This window comes from Bombus affinis, unplaced genomic scaffold (genome assembly GCF_024516045.1).
Source record: "Bombus affinis isolate iyBomAffi1 unplaced genomic scaffold, iyBomAffi1.2 ctg00000219.1, whole genome shotgun sequence".
NCBI classification, from domain to species: domain Eukaryota; kingdom Metazoa; phylum Arthropoda; class Insecta; order Hymenoptera; family Apidae; genus Bombus; species Bombus affinis.
In genome coordinates, this window is record NW_026108920.1 from 24,937 (window position 1) to 43,149 (window position 18,213).

Here is an 18,213-nt window from a genome sequence, read left to right on the forward strand (position 1 = left end):
AGTTGAACTAGAACCTAAAAACAACAATAAGGAAGTATACGATATAGAAAAATTACTAAACACAATAGTAAAAGTGGAGCCACCCAGACATAAAAAAGAAATCCCACAATGCATAAGATGCCAACAATACGGACACACCAAAAACTATTGTAATAGAACCCCGGCATGCGTTAAATGCGCAAAACATCATCTCACGACACACTGCCCATCCACGGGAAAAATTGAGGAGGTTAAATGCTACAACTGTAACGGAAATCACCCAGCCAGCTATAAAGGATGTGAAGTAAGAAAACAATTACAACGTAAACTGTTCCCGCCCCTACGAAGCAGAACAATCACTAACACACAAGCCCAACAGGACAGCACAAATCCTGAAATAATTCCAAGTACAGAGCAAGCAACAAACACCAAACCTATCAGCACCAACACCATTGGTGGTCTAAGCTATGCTCAAATAACCAGCCAATCAACACATAAACACAACCAATACCACAGCAATAGTAATAACGACACTGCAGAAATCAAAGAACTGCTCAAACAATCCATAAAGAACACCGAAATGCTAACCAGAATGATAAGCGAACAAAACGCAGTACTCAGACAGCAAACCCAACAAATCACAGTCATGCTACAACTAATTACAAACGTGCTAAGCAAAAAATAAAAACGGACACTCTAAAAATAGCAGCCTGGATCTCAAACGGCCTACAACAACGGGCCCTCGAAATTAAAACATTCATATACAGTAACAATATAGACATACTACTTGTCTCAGAAACACACTTCACTACAAAAAGCTACTTGAAAATACCATACTACACCATATATGATACCAAACACCCCTCAGGAAAAGCTCACGGAGGGACAGCAGTGATAGTCAGAAACGATATCAAACATTATCTACACAGCCAAGTTAACAAAGAATATCTACAAGCAACCACTGTTACAGTTCAAACTAGCAGCAACTACTTCCAGTTGTCAGCAGTATATGTGCCTCCGCGACACAAAATAACAACACAAATGTGGGAAGAATACTTCCAGGACCTAGGGGACAAGTACATCGCCGCGGGAGACTACAACTCAAAGCACACGCTTTGGGGGTCAAGAAACATTACACCTCGAGGTAGAACACTGGAAAAATACATTAGAAATAATAACCTCAATATATTATCCACAGGAACACCGACACATTGGCCGACTGACCTGAACAAAAAACCAGATCTTCTGGACTTTGCAGTTACAAGGGGACTAAACACAAATAAACTAAAAATAACACCCAACCTCGAGCTCAGCTCCGATCATACACCCATAATAATTGAATGCAGAAGCAAACCAATTCACTATAGCAAACCAGAAACACTATGCAACAAAACCACCAAATGGCAAACTTTCAAAGAAATAATAGAAAGCAAAATAAACTGCAACATCCCGTTAAAAACTCCTGAACACATAGAACAGGCAGTAGCAACATTGACAGCAACTATTCAGGAAGCAGCAAGGACAACTACTACTCCCGAACCAACCAGCAGACAAACAATAACAATCCCGCAAGAAATACTCGACAAAATCAAAGAAAAAAGAAAAGCAAAAGCAAAATGGCAAAAATACAGAACCCGAGAAAACAAAAAACACTTAAACAAACTTGCAAAGGAAATAAAAAACAAAATAAAGGAGCACAACGATAACGAATTCGCAAAGTTCATAGGGACACTCTCCACACACGAGAACACCAACTACTCACTATGGAAAGCCACGAAAAAAATAAGGAAGCCAATAATACCCGTCCCGGCAATCAGAAAAGCAGATAACACATGGGCAAGAAGCAACGAAGAACAAGCAGAAGAATTCTCCAACCACCTCTGCAACACATTCACACCACACATTATCAACAACAGCAACCTCAAAAGTCATACGGAGGAGGATCCACAAACCACTACTACCACAGCCGATAAGGAATACACCATACCTAAAACATCGGCACAAGAAATTAGAAACATAATTGATAAAACAAAAAACAACAAAGCGCCAGGAATCGACCTAATCAATGGTAAAATCTTGAAAAACCTTCCGCCAAAAGCAATAAGACTAATTACAATAATATTCAATGCAATTCTAAGAATTCAATACTTCCCCAAACCATGGAAATTAGCACAAATCAAAATGTTACATAAACCAGGCAAAGACCCGCACCAAACTGCATCTTACAGACCAATATCACTGCTCCCAGTATTTTCCAAAATACTGGAAAAGATAATATACGACCGCATAAAACCAATAATAGAGACAAAAAAACTAATACCGGATCACCAATTTGGTTTCAGAAACAAACACTCCACGATAGAGCAAATGCACAGGCTTATAAACGAAATAATAGTAGCACTAGAAAACAAGGAATACTGCACAACCCTCTTTATAGACATAGAGAAAGCATTCGATAAAATTAACCATGAAAGTCTACTACAAACAATTAGGAAACAATTCCCGGAGCAAATACACCACTTAATAAAATCCTACCTAAGCAGCAGAACCTTCGTAATAAAAATCAAGGACACACATTCTCCTATAAATCCTACCTAAGCAGCAGAACCTTCGTAATAAAAATCAAGGACACACATTCTCAAGTTAAAGACATCAAGGCCGGGGTACCACAAGGAAGCGTCCTAGGCCCAATACTATACACATTATACACGGCGAACATACCAACAACTACCAACAGCACAGTATTGACATTCGCGGACGACACAGCTATACTAGTCAGGCATACTAACCCAGAAACGGCAGTCAAAATACTACAAGAACATATCGTAAAAATAGAAAATTGGCTACAAGAAAAACAATTAAAAGCAAACCCCAATAAATGCAACCATATTACATTCACGCTTTAAAAAGATACCACCAAACATCCTATTGAACGGTACGCATATAACGCAAACAAAGCATGTCAAATACCTAGGACTCCACTTAGATCAAAAACTTACCTGGAAACTACACATCAAATCAATAGTAGAAAAAATACAGAAAACAAGGAGACAAATGTATTGGCTAACAAGCCGAAAATCCAAACTAAGCACAGAAAATAAAGTAAAAATATATAAAACGATCATAAAACCAATCTGGACGTACGGAATACCATTATGGGGGACGGCAGCAATGAGCCATATAAACAAAATAGAGGTAATACAGGCTAAAATCCTCAGAACAATAGTAAACGGACCTTGGTACATCAGAAACGAAGATATACGAAGGGACCTGGGAATGCCAACGGTCAAGGAAGAAATCAGCAGATACTCCGAGAAATACAAATCAAGAATAGCAACACACATAAACCGGCTAGCTGCGGAAACATACAAAATCACAAATATGGACAGAAGACTAAAAAGGAAGCACCCAGCAGACCTTATAAAGGACATAACCTAACAAACACGAGGATGGTACCCCGCTGGGGGTAGCCACCAACATGCTAATGTAACCGCTAAAAAATTCCACCAAATGTCCAAATTGGACAAATAGTGAATTTAAAAAAATAAATAAAAAAAAAAAAATCACGAAACAGAATTGCCAGTACGTCATTTCTGTGCTCCCGTCCTCGTAAAAACGGTTTCACACGTTAAGAAAAAACGAATAGGCGGTGAAGAAAGAAAAAAGCAGACAGAGAGCGCTTTTAAAAAGCTGACGAAGCGTGTGTCACGTAAAATAAAAGGAAATTTAAAAGAAAGAAGAAAACTTTATTTTTCCTTCGTTTATACACTTATAAGACACTTCTGAGCTCTAGCCGTGACCGTACGAGACTGAGTCTCTTACAATCTTTTTACTTTCGGTGACATCTGTTCCCTCATTATCCCCACTACCCTGTAGGCGTACGTGACCGTTGCTACGCTTCTAGAACATTTGGTGGAAGGACCGTTAGTCCATAAATGAATCCTCAGGTACTCCGGCAATATACATTGTCGCCAAGGTCGCCATGTGTTTCCCTCATCGGTCCATCGGGTTCGAAGTATGCCAACCGGGACACCATCCTGCCCGCGGTGTGTGTGTGTGTGTCCTGGTCTCTGATGTGATTTACGTTACACGTGCGTTGCCACAACGAGACACACGGTGCTATTTGTCGTTTTAAATTGCGCCGCAACTTGTTTTTGAGATCTTTGCTAGAGACATGTGAAAACACGTTGGAAGTATATTTCTTGTTTTTGTGGAATTTAGCTGGAAAATGAAAAATAACGTAAAACATGTACTTACGACTTACAGGGTAATTGAATGTATACACTGTAATAACCAGCGATTTAAGGCTTTAAAAGATCGAAAGAAAAGAAAAGAAGAAAGATAATATGTTGTGGCAGTCTAACTCGATCTAAGGAAATAGAGAGGGAGGGGGGGTGGGGGCAAAGCTTGTTAATCTGGAAAGAATACAAGCATCAATTTCAAGCACTTACAGGGAATCAAGCGGGCTTGTTAAGGTCGTAAGGTGGACAATTATCCCGTGTTAGGTTCAATCAGCTTAGTCCTACACAAAATTGATCCAATCATGCGAAAACAAATGTATTCTGATTTTTGTCGCAGATATTTCTGGTCTACGCACTCCAGTGCCCGCACAACTGATATTGAAACGCCTGATTTTCCCATATTCTACAGCGACAACATTACCTGATTTTTTACAACCATGAAGGACTCGAAAATACTTGCAATCTTCATCTGTTTGCAAATTATTTTCGTCACTTTCGTCCCGTCAGGAGCTGGTAAGTTGATACTGATTAATTATACCATCGAAATTCTATATAATGGCTACAAAAAATATTTGCATCATCACCCTCATTTCCTATCGAAGCGCGTTTTTTTACCAAGTTTTATATTTCATTTCATAGTATCAAATCTCTGTAGTTACACGAAAGTATTAAATGATAGGAAACTTGATATACACGAATTTAATTAATTAATAAGTTACCGTTAATTAATAAGTACACCGTTAACGCTTGCATGCTGGTCGTTAAAGCACATGCTGCGCGAATATTGTACACAGCGATTCATTTAACTCGCCTTGAATTAGTTTTAGAAAGACAAACATGGACAGGGATAATTTTTGTCACGAGCCGTTTAATTTATTCGTTCATTAGAACGAATTAATTTACACCTGCTGAGATCGCGATTGATGTGACAAATTCGAAATCTTGTTCCATATAAATATTTTTAAACAACCACGTCGTAAGCTTTGTATATTTTTTAATCGCAACGAAACTGTTCAGAGAAATGCCGAAATTATTAATTAGAAAAGGAGATTTCTACGCATCGTTGTAAAACTGTCAGGGAAAATATTCGTGAAACAGTTACGTTGTTACAAGTTCTACGAGAAGAAATATTGAAAATCACGTTCCACTTATTCAGTTGCACGTGTAAAAGGTATCTTGCGTTCGCGCAAAAAATCTCTGAAGGATACATGCTTTATAATAATTGGAGTGTCGAAGTTGTTACGCGGATCGGCGTACACGTACCTTTTAATGAAACTAGGTTACCCATTCGTTATTCGTTCCTAATTTTCAGCTTCACGATTTTTACGCAATAAAATTTTATACACCTGTTCGGTTTATAAATGATTCAATTCAAATTTAACAGAATTAAAGTTGAAATAATCATTTGTACTTCATTAAAAGGTTCTTTCAGCATCTCGTTTTAATATTTTTATTGGTAATATTTTGTTGATCGTTATATTTAAATGGAGTTTTTCAAAGGAGAGACATTTTAAGGTAGGAAATGGACATACATTTATAATAAGAATTCAGAAGAAAGAATATTTCATACAGAAAGAAATATTCCGTATGTATAAATAACTACGCTATGAATTTTATATGTATCGGATATTCCTTCTGGTTAATGTATCTGATGTTTTTTCACGCGAGATAGCGTATATTTGCATCTATATGTCTCTTCGTTTCTCAGTAGTAAAACTTAGCATTCCTGCGGCTGATAAGTAGTTACGCACTGACAACGAGAAACATAAAATGAGTAAGAAGCATGAGACATTCTATAGGAAAAATAAAGTTGTTTTTATCTTTCATTGCATATTCGTCAGAATATTGTTAATAAATATTTAAGTTAAGATTTCAGTTGAAATAAATACATAGGATACATAGGATACATTTATTTATATATGTATCTATGAACGCATTTGACATAAAATTTTGATAACGACTAAAATTATATATTCTGATATTAAATTAATTTAATGAAAATAAAAAACTAATTTTTTTAAACAAGATTTTGTATAAAGTTATATTTATTAGGAAAAGTTCGTTCATCCCTTTATAATATGATAGGATTAGACTCATTGCTCTGCAAATCATTTCATGGAATAGTATATGTGTGCGTGTATGTTCTAAGTTTTTATTATAAAAATGCTAAATGTACTAGGAGACGTTTTTAAAAATTCATAGATTTTTCTTCATCAAACATATCAATCGTTATATTGAAAAGTTAATTATCTTTTATTTGTTTCGAGCTGCACATTGATTGAGACATTCCTGTTGGTTATAATTGCGAATTTAACGCAACGAAGTTGTTTGAATCCCTTGCAAGCATGTAAATATATCGTCGAATTAATTGGTCAATTACTTGAGGTTGGAATTGAAAGAAAGGGAAAGGTGGAGGAGAAGTCTTGCGTTTGAATGCGGGACACTTTTAAAGCCCACAGTTCGCTGAAATTGCCAGAGAATTCAATTAAATGGCAAATTAAACCATTGAACTGAATCTGTTTCCAATCGCGAGCTTAGAAATTCTATCCTTTGAATTTTTATATCAGTCAACTTTCTTTTTGTACGTACGGTAACGAATATAATTCATGAATTAATGAAGTATGTAATTGGATGAAAGTTCTTCTTCCTGGATTCAGTTTAGACTAAGAAAAATTATATAATAACGAAATTATCAACTTAAAATTGATAGAGTGTGATAGTTTATTTTTTTTTTTTTTTTTTTTTTTGCGTGAGGAGGGGAAAATGCTGTTACGCATACCCAGTGATCCGCATCACTGGGTTATGTGGGACTCGGGCGGATGTTGTTGCCATACCCACTAAAAACCCCTCCTCCTTTTTCCTTTGCTTCGAGGACAGACAACCCCGGTAAAACCTGTCGGCAGTCATCAGGGTTGTCCTTTCATGCCCCGTTGTATCTTCTTCTTCAGGCAGTTATTCTGTATATTCTGTATTGCTCTCGTCATCTTCTCAGCTAGTTCAGAATACTGGGCTGATCTCCTTCTGTGGTTCTTTGTTGTCTTGTATCTCTGCCTTCACTGCTCCGCGTAGTTGTTGTTGCTCTCGTTCTCCTCCTTGCTTCCTTCAAGGCCTTCGCTGTCACCCTCCTGTGAGGCATGACGGTCTTGCGAAATTACCTGAATTTATCTCAGCTCTCGTTCTTGGCGGTCACCGTGGCGATCAGATTGTCCACGTCTATGTTCTCGCCAAGAGCGTTCTCCAGCTCAATCCTTCTGTACGTTCACTTCGGGCACGTGAAGAGGGCGTGCTCTGCATCGTCGTTAGGGTCTTCACAGTCGAGACAGTTGCTGTCGATGCTCTTGCCAATCCTCTTCCTATAGACCCCAAAACTCCTGTAGAGGTGGCCGTGTGTTCGTTATATATTTATTGGACGTGCGTGATAGTTGTAGTAGTTGGGCCTGGTCCGCTGTAATTGTCACTGGGGGCTGTAGATGTCGCTGCCGTCGTCCGACACTAGTTAGTGCCGAGTGGTGGTATTTGGCTTGTCGAGTGCCGCCACAGTACCCCTTACCAGTGATAGCGTTAGAATCTTAGTGTAATAAACCGTCCAATTGTCCAATTGTTGTCCAATTCGTGCGGATGTTGCTCGAAGTCTTCAATGTGGCGGTGGATACCTGTCAGTACGGTGCGGGCGTTCCGCGTACGGTCGTAGGCCTCTGTTCCATTTTTTAGTATGACGTGCTAGTGGTAATGCCCATGAACTTTTGCGACGGCCACATCACTCCTGGCTTGGTCGGTCATCGTTTCGTACCCAGTCACCTGCATGCGTGAGTCGGCGGTGAGGGGTCGAGTTTTTGTTGAAGGAAGGGCCGTTCCGTGTTCGTCGTAGCGGTAGGGTCCAGCTTGCCACAGGTCTAGATTCGCGATGATGGAAGTTCTCAGTAATGCTATCACGGTCAGACCTCAGTTTTGCTGTCGATCACGTCGGGGTCACCAATGTAGAGGTGGCCGTGTGTGCGTGATATATTTATTGGACGTGCGTGATAGTTGTAGTAGTTGGGCCTGGTCCGCTGTAATTGTCACTGGGAGCTGTAGATGTCGCTGCCGTCGTCCGACACTAGTTAGTGTCGAGTGCCGCCACACTCCCATGCCCGGTTAACAGCTGCATGGTGTGATGATCGATGTCCATCTTCTTTTTGGTAAATAGCAGCGCACTCGGTATTAATTTCCTTGCGCCTCCAGTTCCTCCTTCAGCTCGTTGCCGTCATCCGCGCCGATCCTGGTCTTATGGATCTTGTTCCAGTCGTAAGTCTCTCCGAGCATCTTTATCTTTATGTAGATCGGGAGATTCCCGGTCAACACGCAAAGTGCCGCGTGGGAGACGGTACAGTATGCCGTCGTTGTTATGCACAGGGCCGTTCGTTGTGCCCGTTTCTGCTTCTTCCTGTTCTTATCGGTATTCGCTAAGCTAATTCTTCTTTCTGAACCCATACTGCCTCCGATGGAACGGGTCCGTTCCGATGCATCTCTCGATGATCTTCTTAAAGCATTTTTCCCAGATCTTGCTCATGGCTGGGAGTATGCTTATCGGCCGATACGCGTTAGGGAGACTGGGATCCTTTCCCGGCTACCTTAGCAGTATTACTCTGGCCGTCTTCCAGCAGTCTGTTTCCAGCTTGCTTCCAGCTCCTGCTTCCAGCAGTCCAGGAGTCTTCCATCGACTCCTGCAGCCATCTTGGTGTTCATTCTTCCGGCGCCATCGTCGACATCGCCTTCGCCGATGACGACGCTGAAGCTGATGTCTTCTTCTTCTTCGGTCTCTGCCTCTTCGCGGCCCTCATAATGGGAGGATCCGTGTCCCATGGTGAATAGCCTCTGTAGGACTGCTTTCACCATGTCGATCGGCATGTCGTTGGTTGGTTTCTTGGTTTTGCATCTCTTCATGACTGTGCGATAGAGTTTGCCTTCTTGCTTTTCTGTATGGATGGAAACGCGTTCGAAAAGTAGAACGGAGTAATTAGCGATGCACGATCCCAGGCTGGTGAATATTTTTCCATCGGGAGAAGTCAGGTCGAGCGATACAAGATTTATATGCTCGTTCTGCCAGTTATTTCAAGGTCTGTGACGCGATAGAAAATGAACATAAATGAATAATAAATGTATTACAGCCATAAAGATTGCTTGATGTACGCCACCGTTTTTCCCCTATTTCTCCGATACAATTTTCCTTTTTTTTTTCTTTGCCAAACACTTTACTAATCGGTACGTATTCGAATTATCCTCAATTATTCTCGGTTGTTTCCGTTTCCTTTGGATTTACATAAGTACTCGTTTGATGTACGTGCAGAGTGAGATAATAACTATTAACAGCTATAAAATAAGAAGCGAAAATACGTTGAAACTCGACATCTAGATTCGCGAGACTTTGCAGAGCTTCGAAACTCTCGTGTTTCAAACCTAATAAAAAGTTGTAGAGGGAGAATTACATTGCGAGATCTGTTAAGGAAAATCGTATCGTTGTAATAGGATTATTTCAGCGAGGGAAATTCCGTGTTGCGTGTAACGCGTTGCAAAGCCATGAGCTTTCTTTCGGGTTAATATACATAATCGCCTTATCGAACTTTCCATCTAAACCGTTGCGCTCACACGTGAATTTTGCATTTCAATCTTCTTACTTGCAGTCCAATCCAGTTTAGTGTGACTAAGCTAAATGTTTCAGCCCTTCCAGGTAGAGTATGTATTATAGAGAGACGTACAACTCTACGAAGGGGAGATCAATAAATTGGGTTATCTTTAAATCACTGACAATTATTTCATCGACACGATTTCACCGACAGCGAATCCACCGGCAATGTCTATCAAAGTTTATTTACCGATACACCGAGTGAAATCACCCACAATCATTTCACCAATATTCTCCTTTGTCGATAATTATCATGCTTGCCACTACATGTTATCGTTGATTATATGTCTTTATTTACACATTCGTTTACGCGCATAACGAGATAAACGAAGAAACGAAAATGATATGTTGTTATGATGTATGTATGTTATGATATGTATGTTATGAAATGATATGTATGTTATGATGTTAAATTACTAATTAACACGAGTTATATATCTACCTACATGAGAGCTTCTAAATATCAATTATATTTCATGAAAGCACACAAGCTATTTTGCTATACACAAATAGAATTATAAGGAAATGTTACGTTCTAATGATTTAACGAAATCTATTCCTCTGTACATTTGACATTTCTGTATTATTACTTGTGTACTTTCTGCTCTTGTTTACGTCATCGGAAGTAAAAATACGTTAAGCGAATCAGCTAATCTATTTGAGCGATTCAATGGCTCGGTCTTCTCTTATGCGACTACCAAGCAGAAGATAAGTTCTTCGTTATATAACATTTTATAACATCCAAATTAACTTTTTTTTCTTTTTCTTTTTCTTTTTTTTCCCTTTTTCTATTTCTTTTTTTTCCTTTCTTTTTTTCTTTTCTTTCCCTTTTTCTTTTTCTTTTTTTTCCTTTCTTTTTTTCTTTTTTTTCCCTTTTTCTTTTTTTTTCCTTTCTCTTTTTCTTTTTTTTCCTTTTTCTTTTTTTTTACGTGCAGGACACCAAGCCACTTTGGGGGGGGGGGGAAGTGGCGTGGTAGTGAACATCCAAATTAACTGGGGCACTAATTAGCTGAAGCTTCTAGTCAAACCAGGTATCGGTCTTTGTACGCAAAGGCATTCATTACAATCGTTTATAGTTTGAAGAAACACCGTTACAAATTCGTGATATAAGAGAAAGCGATTCAAAACTCGGATTCATTTGTTGGAACGACGCCGTGGGCAAAAGTACATAATGGAAAACTTTCTTCCAAGACCAATTGATAGCGCTGACGTAATTAAAATGTGACGATATTGCCAGCGACGTTTCTCCAAATAGACGACTAACTTATTTAGGAATTGCCGCAACACGATTGCCGCTGGTAATACGGTTAGTAATCACTTTATTGAATTTTCGCTTGACGTGACATCGTCGAGTTCCTAGAGAGATTCTTCTCCCTTGTAAAACTATGTTTCTGCAACGACTGTATTTGTTGAATTACCGTTCGTGAACAAGTCCTTCTCTTTATTACGTGTAATAGATTCTTCTTTTTAAGTTTTAAATTACATTGGTAATTTTCTATAATTTATTACTCGAATATGGTAATTTGTTCTTAAAAAGTTTGCTTTTTCTACAATTATTTTACTACAAAACCCATCAAAAACATGATGTATGTATATATACCCTCAAATATTATCGGTTTATTCTCAAGCTATAGTTCAATTTCGGAAATTGCCAATTAAAATCATAAAAAAAAACACAGAAAGTTCGTTAAAATATGCGATTTTCCAATCAAGATATAGAATTTATTCGAGTAATATAGATTACAGTAGCGATGGTGACGGCAACGATGAATGGACTGATTCTTCGTGCGAAAATAAATTGGAAGCGCAGAACGATGCATTGTTTCAGGAAATATCGATTTTCAAGCATGGTTTTAAAGTACGTGTGCGCGTGTCTAGGTTTGTTAATTAATGCCGCTCCCAGGTTTTCAATATATAAATGTGACACCTACATATCTTTAAGCTTAAAACAATTGGACTAACAATTTCATTAAATTTAAATCAATATTTATCTTTTTAAACGCAACAATATTTTTAATGACAACTTCACATGTAAATCAAGTGCATACATATTCGATCGTTCTTGAAAACCTGATTCTCTGCGAAGAGAAAAAATCCTTGAATAAAGATTTGATCTACGTTTTATATGCTACGTTTTACATCCACCTCTTTTCAGATATACCCCTCTATTTAAAATCATAGATCGTCACACTCTATAGGTATTTCCCTGAAAAGTTAATGTCGTTTTGTATAAAAGCCAATTCAAAGGGGAAGGAAATTCTGCGAAAAATTCTTTCAGATTTCCCTATGTTTGAGCTCGAATCAAAGCAATCTTGTATAATAGGATAGGATGATAGGATGATTCTGTATTATTCCTTGTGTACTTTCTGTTCCTGTTATTTACAATAGGATGATTATGCGTTTAACTTCTCATAGAATCTCTCTGATTCCGTATGATATCATCAGTGTTTTTGAAATATGTTATTGATGTCGTAACGTCAACCGTTTCCAGTGCAAATTCAATTTTGAATCGCAATTTCCATGTTTGCGTGGCAAAAGCGTAAAATCGATAACGCACGCAAACATGTCTTCTTTGCTAATGGCGTACTATAAATATAAATATTTGAATAAATATTGCGAATTTCATATTGCTAAAAGATTTATACTATTCGTTCGTAAATAATCGTCGGATCTATATTTAAGTTGAAACTGTTGCATTAGATCTCTTTTCTTACTTAAAATTATTTGGATTGGTAACTTGGATGTAACATGTAATTTGTTCTTCCTTTATAAATAGTGTACAGAAGATACCAATTCAAAGAAATGGAAGGAAAGTCTAAAAGCAAAGAAAATCTACAGGAAGATAAAACGTTCGAGCCTTGCCAGGCTATATAGGATGTTAAGTAATTTCATTTTGACAATGGTCCAACATCATACTATGCACAAATTTAATATTAATATAAGCAGGTTTCATGCCATGTATTACATGTAACGTATAAGCACAAGCCCTGGTTTTAAATGCCTTATAGTAACACCGAAAAGATTATTCAGTTGGATGTCTGACTCAACATCAATATTTTACTTAGAAGATAATACGTCGAGAGCATGTTGGTGGGTGGAATGGGAGATGAATGAAGGCTTACTTCTGTAAAATACGTAAAATGGTAGTCGGAATGAATTTTGGCGCTTGGGGACAGAAAAAGAGCTGACTGATACTGTCATACACCTGAATTTATAAAATTTTGAAAATCGATGTAACCTTTGAACTTTATCGTATTCTGTTTCATAGCACAAATTATTGTTCCCGAAATGTACGTTTAGTGTTATAATATATTTGACCAATGGTTCTCAAATACTAGTTTTGCTAAAGCAATGGTGGAATTGGAGCAATTCTTTCTTCTTTTATTCTTTGAATGACCTGGATTTTCGAGTAGTCTAGTGACGCTTGATCCGTACAATTAATCGATTTCTTTTTATTACACAAGTGCAAGAGATTCCGCGTTGGACGCCGATGTTGCGAGTTCGAATGCCTGGATGAGGTTGGCACTGAGTATTGGTCCGGATCTGATGTGGTTATCGTCGATGGTTCACCTAAACTTGAAAAACATAGTGTATTGTGGACGCTGAGCTTAGTGATGGCAATTGTAATATTTTAATTTCTTTTATTCTATATTTTCGACTTCTTTTTTCGAGTAGAATCATCAATTTTCCGCTTGTACTATCAATTACCAACCAGCCTGTATGACAAAATTCTATTTTAAACACCAAACTCGCCACGAGTGGCTATTTTGTTTACGAAATTAAACGAATTTAATAAATGAAATGGCAAGGAAGGAACTACAAGTGACCGTCAAACTATTTTTATGCTTGAAAAGTAATTCGCAAAGTAATATAAAATAATACTACTGATTTGTGTCAGAATTTTTCAGAATTTTTTCTTAATCTCTTGTTTTTTCCCTTCAAATTTATTATTTATTATTTATTCGGTGCTTTTTCCCTTCAAATTTATTATTTATTATTTATTCGGTGTCACGAAAACCGATTAAATATTAAATATCTTAAATATAGATTGAAATGAAAGCTTGTCAGTTCTCGTTCAGTTGTCACTTCAAAGTTGTTAGTTCAAAGGTTCTCGTACATCATAAAGCAAGGGATCAAATCTTTAACTTATTACAAATTAAATCTTTTATTGTAATTGCGAAACTTATGAAAGTACCAAGGGAAACAAGTAGGGAACATGAACTGCTCAACGAACCAAAGAACGGCTCAGTGACAAAATTAATAAAGTAAGGATCACAAATATTACAACATTACACTCTTACATCACATAATAGTTCTCTGTACAAAAGATATATAGCGAATCGACTTTTCACAACGATAAGAATCAACAGAACCAATTAAGACCAGGCGAAACTCTCATAAGACAACAATATCAGAGGGATCAAATCAGCGATTTTAATCTATGTTACAAATTATAGTTATCAAGAATAATTGCTCTTTTCACGAAAATTATGCTGATGACACACTCACAATGCATTTTATATTTGGTAGTCGGATGTGCTCGTGGCCATCAGGAGTATAAAGACGACGTTTTTAGAAAATGACAGCGCTGTCGGGTTTTAAAAGCTTTTATTTTTTTATTCATCATTACGAAGATTGTGATGGAAGAACGTAATGGGGTAAAATCTGACGATTCCTTAATGAAGAATGCTTAAAGAGATTCTATAGAAAACGGTGATCGTTTCGTTGGGTAGTTCATTCGAATTTTGATCAGGATTATTGAGATAGAAGGGTCGAGAGCTTGGTGGAATATCAACTTTGACGCTTCAACGCTTCATCTCTTTTCAAGCTCACCAGTCACGAATCATGGTTCACTGAATATATCTTTTTGGAAAATCTTTTTTGGATTTTCGTACGAGAAACATGGTATGTTTGACAAGGGATTTTCTTTTGAGGTAATTTAGAGTGACAAAAAGGTCTTTCTGTTAGGTAGCTTGTCGATAAAAATGTTTTATTAATAACGTAAATGGAACGAGTAGTTACGAATGTAAATAGAATATGACCAAATGGAATATATATCTTCTCTTCGACTTTCATAAGCTGAAAGCCCCGTATCTAAATTTTATCTTAATTATTTGAAGCAAAAAGTATGTTTTCTGAAACTTTCGTTTCTCGTGATGAGTACTTTATGATGCAATAAAAAATTTTGTCTGAAAATTATACTCAAGATCAATTTCATGATCCGTTTTCTCTATCAGATCTCCATCTTCCACTTCTATAACAAATAATTTTTTGACACTCTATACATTTAACATCGATTATAATTCTGATAATTGAAACACCGAACATCAATGTGTTTATTCACTACGCCAACACAGATAACAATTAACATTGATATATAATATATATTTGACGATATATATCTGAAAGAATAGAAATTTCATTTAATCGACTATATGACCATACTCGGTTAAGTACCAACAACGACTATCTATCAACCTTATCTTACTTCCTCAAAGATATAGAAAGACTTTAAAAATTTCAGCCATGTGATTTGGTCCTTTAAAATTTAGAAGTAATATAACGATAAAATACCATCAAAACCTTTAAATTTCCAATATTCAAGAGAAACTTGAAATCTCGTTTATTTACTCAGCAACAAAATCTTATTTACCTTCAGAGAACCTATACAATTTTTGCACAGCTCAATATCTCTCCTTTAAACAAAACATCAAAGTATGTTGTTCCTAACTTCAAAGGGCTCAACTCAATTTTTTGATCAATTTCTCTCGTCCTATACGCTCGTTTCAAAGCTTATAATACCATCTACACCTTTGCCTTATGTTCCATCCATGGTTCCTATGCATGCAATTTTATTATTATCGTTCCAAAGGACCTTCGCATTTCTGTTTCGCTCGTGATAGGTATTCACATCTGTTTTACCGTGCTGTTTCATCTTCTGGGAACGATATGGTCGGAAATGATATGATGTTGAATACGCACAGGTCGTTAAACGAGAATTAATTCAAGATAGATTCAAACGGAGTTAATTAAGTGATCCCAATTCCACCGCCTTGGGGGCTGAACGCGTTTTCCTTCCGAACGGTTCGCTCGTGTCGAGTGATGCAAATTTCAGCAAGTGTTTCACCTACGTGTTTACTATTAAATTTATTTCTTATCTATCTATATCTTATCTTATGAGAGTTTCGCCTGGTCTTAATTGGTTCTGTTGATTCTTATCGTTGTGAAAAGTCGATTCGCTATATATCTTTTGTATAGAGAACTATTATGTGATGTAAGAGTGTAATGTTGTAATATTTGCGATCCTTACTGTATTAATTTTGTCACTGAGCCGTTCTTTGGTTCGTTGAGCAGTTCATGTTCCCTACTTGTTTCCCTTGGTACTTTCATAATTTTCGTAATTACAATAAAAGATTTAATTTGTAATAAGTTAAAGATTTGATCCCTTGCTTTATGATGTACCAGAACCTTTGAACTAACAACTTTGAAGTGACAACTGAACGAGAACTGACAAGCTTTCATTTCAATCTATATTTAAGATATTTAATATTTAATCGGTTTTCGTGACACCGAATAAATAATAAATAATAAATTTGAAGGGAAAAAAACAAGAGTTTAAGAAAAAATTCTGAAAGAGACACAAATCAGTAGTATTATTTTATATTACTTTGCGAATTACTTTTCAAGCAGAAAAATAGTTTGACGGTCACTTGTAGTTCCTTCCTTGCCATTTCATTTATTAAATTCGTTTAATTTCGTAAACAAAATAGCCACTCGTGGCGAGTTTGGAGTTTAAAATAGAATTTTGTCATACAGGCTGGTTGGTAATTGATAGTACAGGCGGAAAATTGGTGATTCTACTCGAAAAAAGAAGTCGAAAATATAGAATAAAAAAAATTAAAATATTACAATTGCCATCACTAAGCTCAGCGTCCACAATACACTATGTTTTTCAAGTTTAGGTGAATCATCGACGATAACCACATTAGATTCGGACCAATACTCAGTGCCAACCTCATCCAGGCATTCGAACTCGCAACATCGGCGTCCAACGCGGAATCTCTTGCACTTGTGTAATAAAAAGAAATCGATTAATTGTACGGATCAAGCGTCACTAGACTACTCGAAAATCCAGGTCATTCAAAGAATAAAAGAAGAAAGAATTGCTCCAATTCCACCATTGCTTTAGCAAAACTAGTATTTGAGAACCATTGGTCAAATATATTATAACACTAAACGTACATTTCGGGAACAATAATTTGTGCTATGAAACAGAATACGATAAAGTTCAAAGGTTACATCGATTTTCAAAATTTTATAAATTCAGGTGTATGACAGTATCAGTCAGCTCTTTTTCTGTCCCCAAGCGCCAAAATTCATTCCGACTACCATTTTACGTATTTTACAGAAGTAAGCCTTCATTCATCTCCCATTCCATCCACCAACATGCTCTCGACGTATTATCTTCTAAGTAAAATATTGATGTTGAGTCAGACATCCAACTGAATAATCTTTTCGGTGTTACTATAAGGCATTTAAAACCAGGGCTTGTGCTTATACGTTAGATGTAATACTTGGCATGAAACCTGCTTATATTAATATTAAATTTATGCATAGTAGGATGTTGGACCATTGTCAAAATGAAATTACTTAGCATCTTATATAGCCTGGCAAGGCTCGAACGTTTTATCTTCCTGTAGATTTTCTTTGCTTTTAGACTTTCCTTCCATTTCTTTGAATTGGTATCTTCTGTACACTATTTATAAAGGAAGAATAAATTACATGTTACATCCAAGTTACCAATCCAAATAATTTTAAGTAAGAAAAGAGATCTAATGCAATAGTTTTAACTTAAATATAGATCCGACGATTATTTACGAACGAATAGTATAAATCTTTTAGCAATATGAAATTCGCAATATTTATTCAAATATTTGTATTTATAGTACGCCATTAGCAAAGAAGACATGTTTTCGTGCGTTAAATTTAAAGGTTTTGATGGTATTTTATCGTTATATTACTTCTAAATTTTGAAGGACCAAATCACATGGCTGAAATTTTTAAAGTCTTTCTATATCTTTGAGGAAGTAAGATAAGGTTGATAGATAGTCGTTGTTGGTACTTAACCGAGTATGGTCATATAGTCGATTAAATGAAATTTCTATTCTTTCAGATATATATCGTCAAATATATATTATATATCAATGTTAATTGTTATCTGTGTTGGCGTAGTGAAAAAACACATTGATGTTCGGTGTTTCAATTATCACAATTATAATCGATGTTAAATGTATAGAGTGTCAAAAAATTATTTGTTATAGCTGTGGAAGA

The 18,213-nt window shown here is 36.6% G+C and overlaps 1 long non-coding RNA gene across 1 annotated transcript; it reads right to left on the reverse strand.

Annotated features, from left to right (window-relative positions):
• Positions 1 to 3,704: 3,704 nt before the first annotated feature.
• On the reverse strand, positions 3,705 to 4,675 carry LOC126927805 (uncharacterized). The gene is made up of 2 exons (XR_007715908.1): positions 4,431 to 4,675; positions 3,705 to 4,200 (listed from the first exon to the last, which is right to left on the reverse strand). It is a non-coding gene; the product is annotated as an uncharacterized LOC126927805 (long non-coding RNA).
• Between the last annotated feature and the right edge of the window lie 13,538 nt (positions 4,676 to 18,213).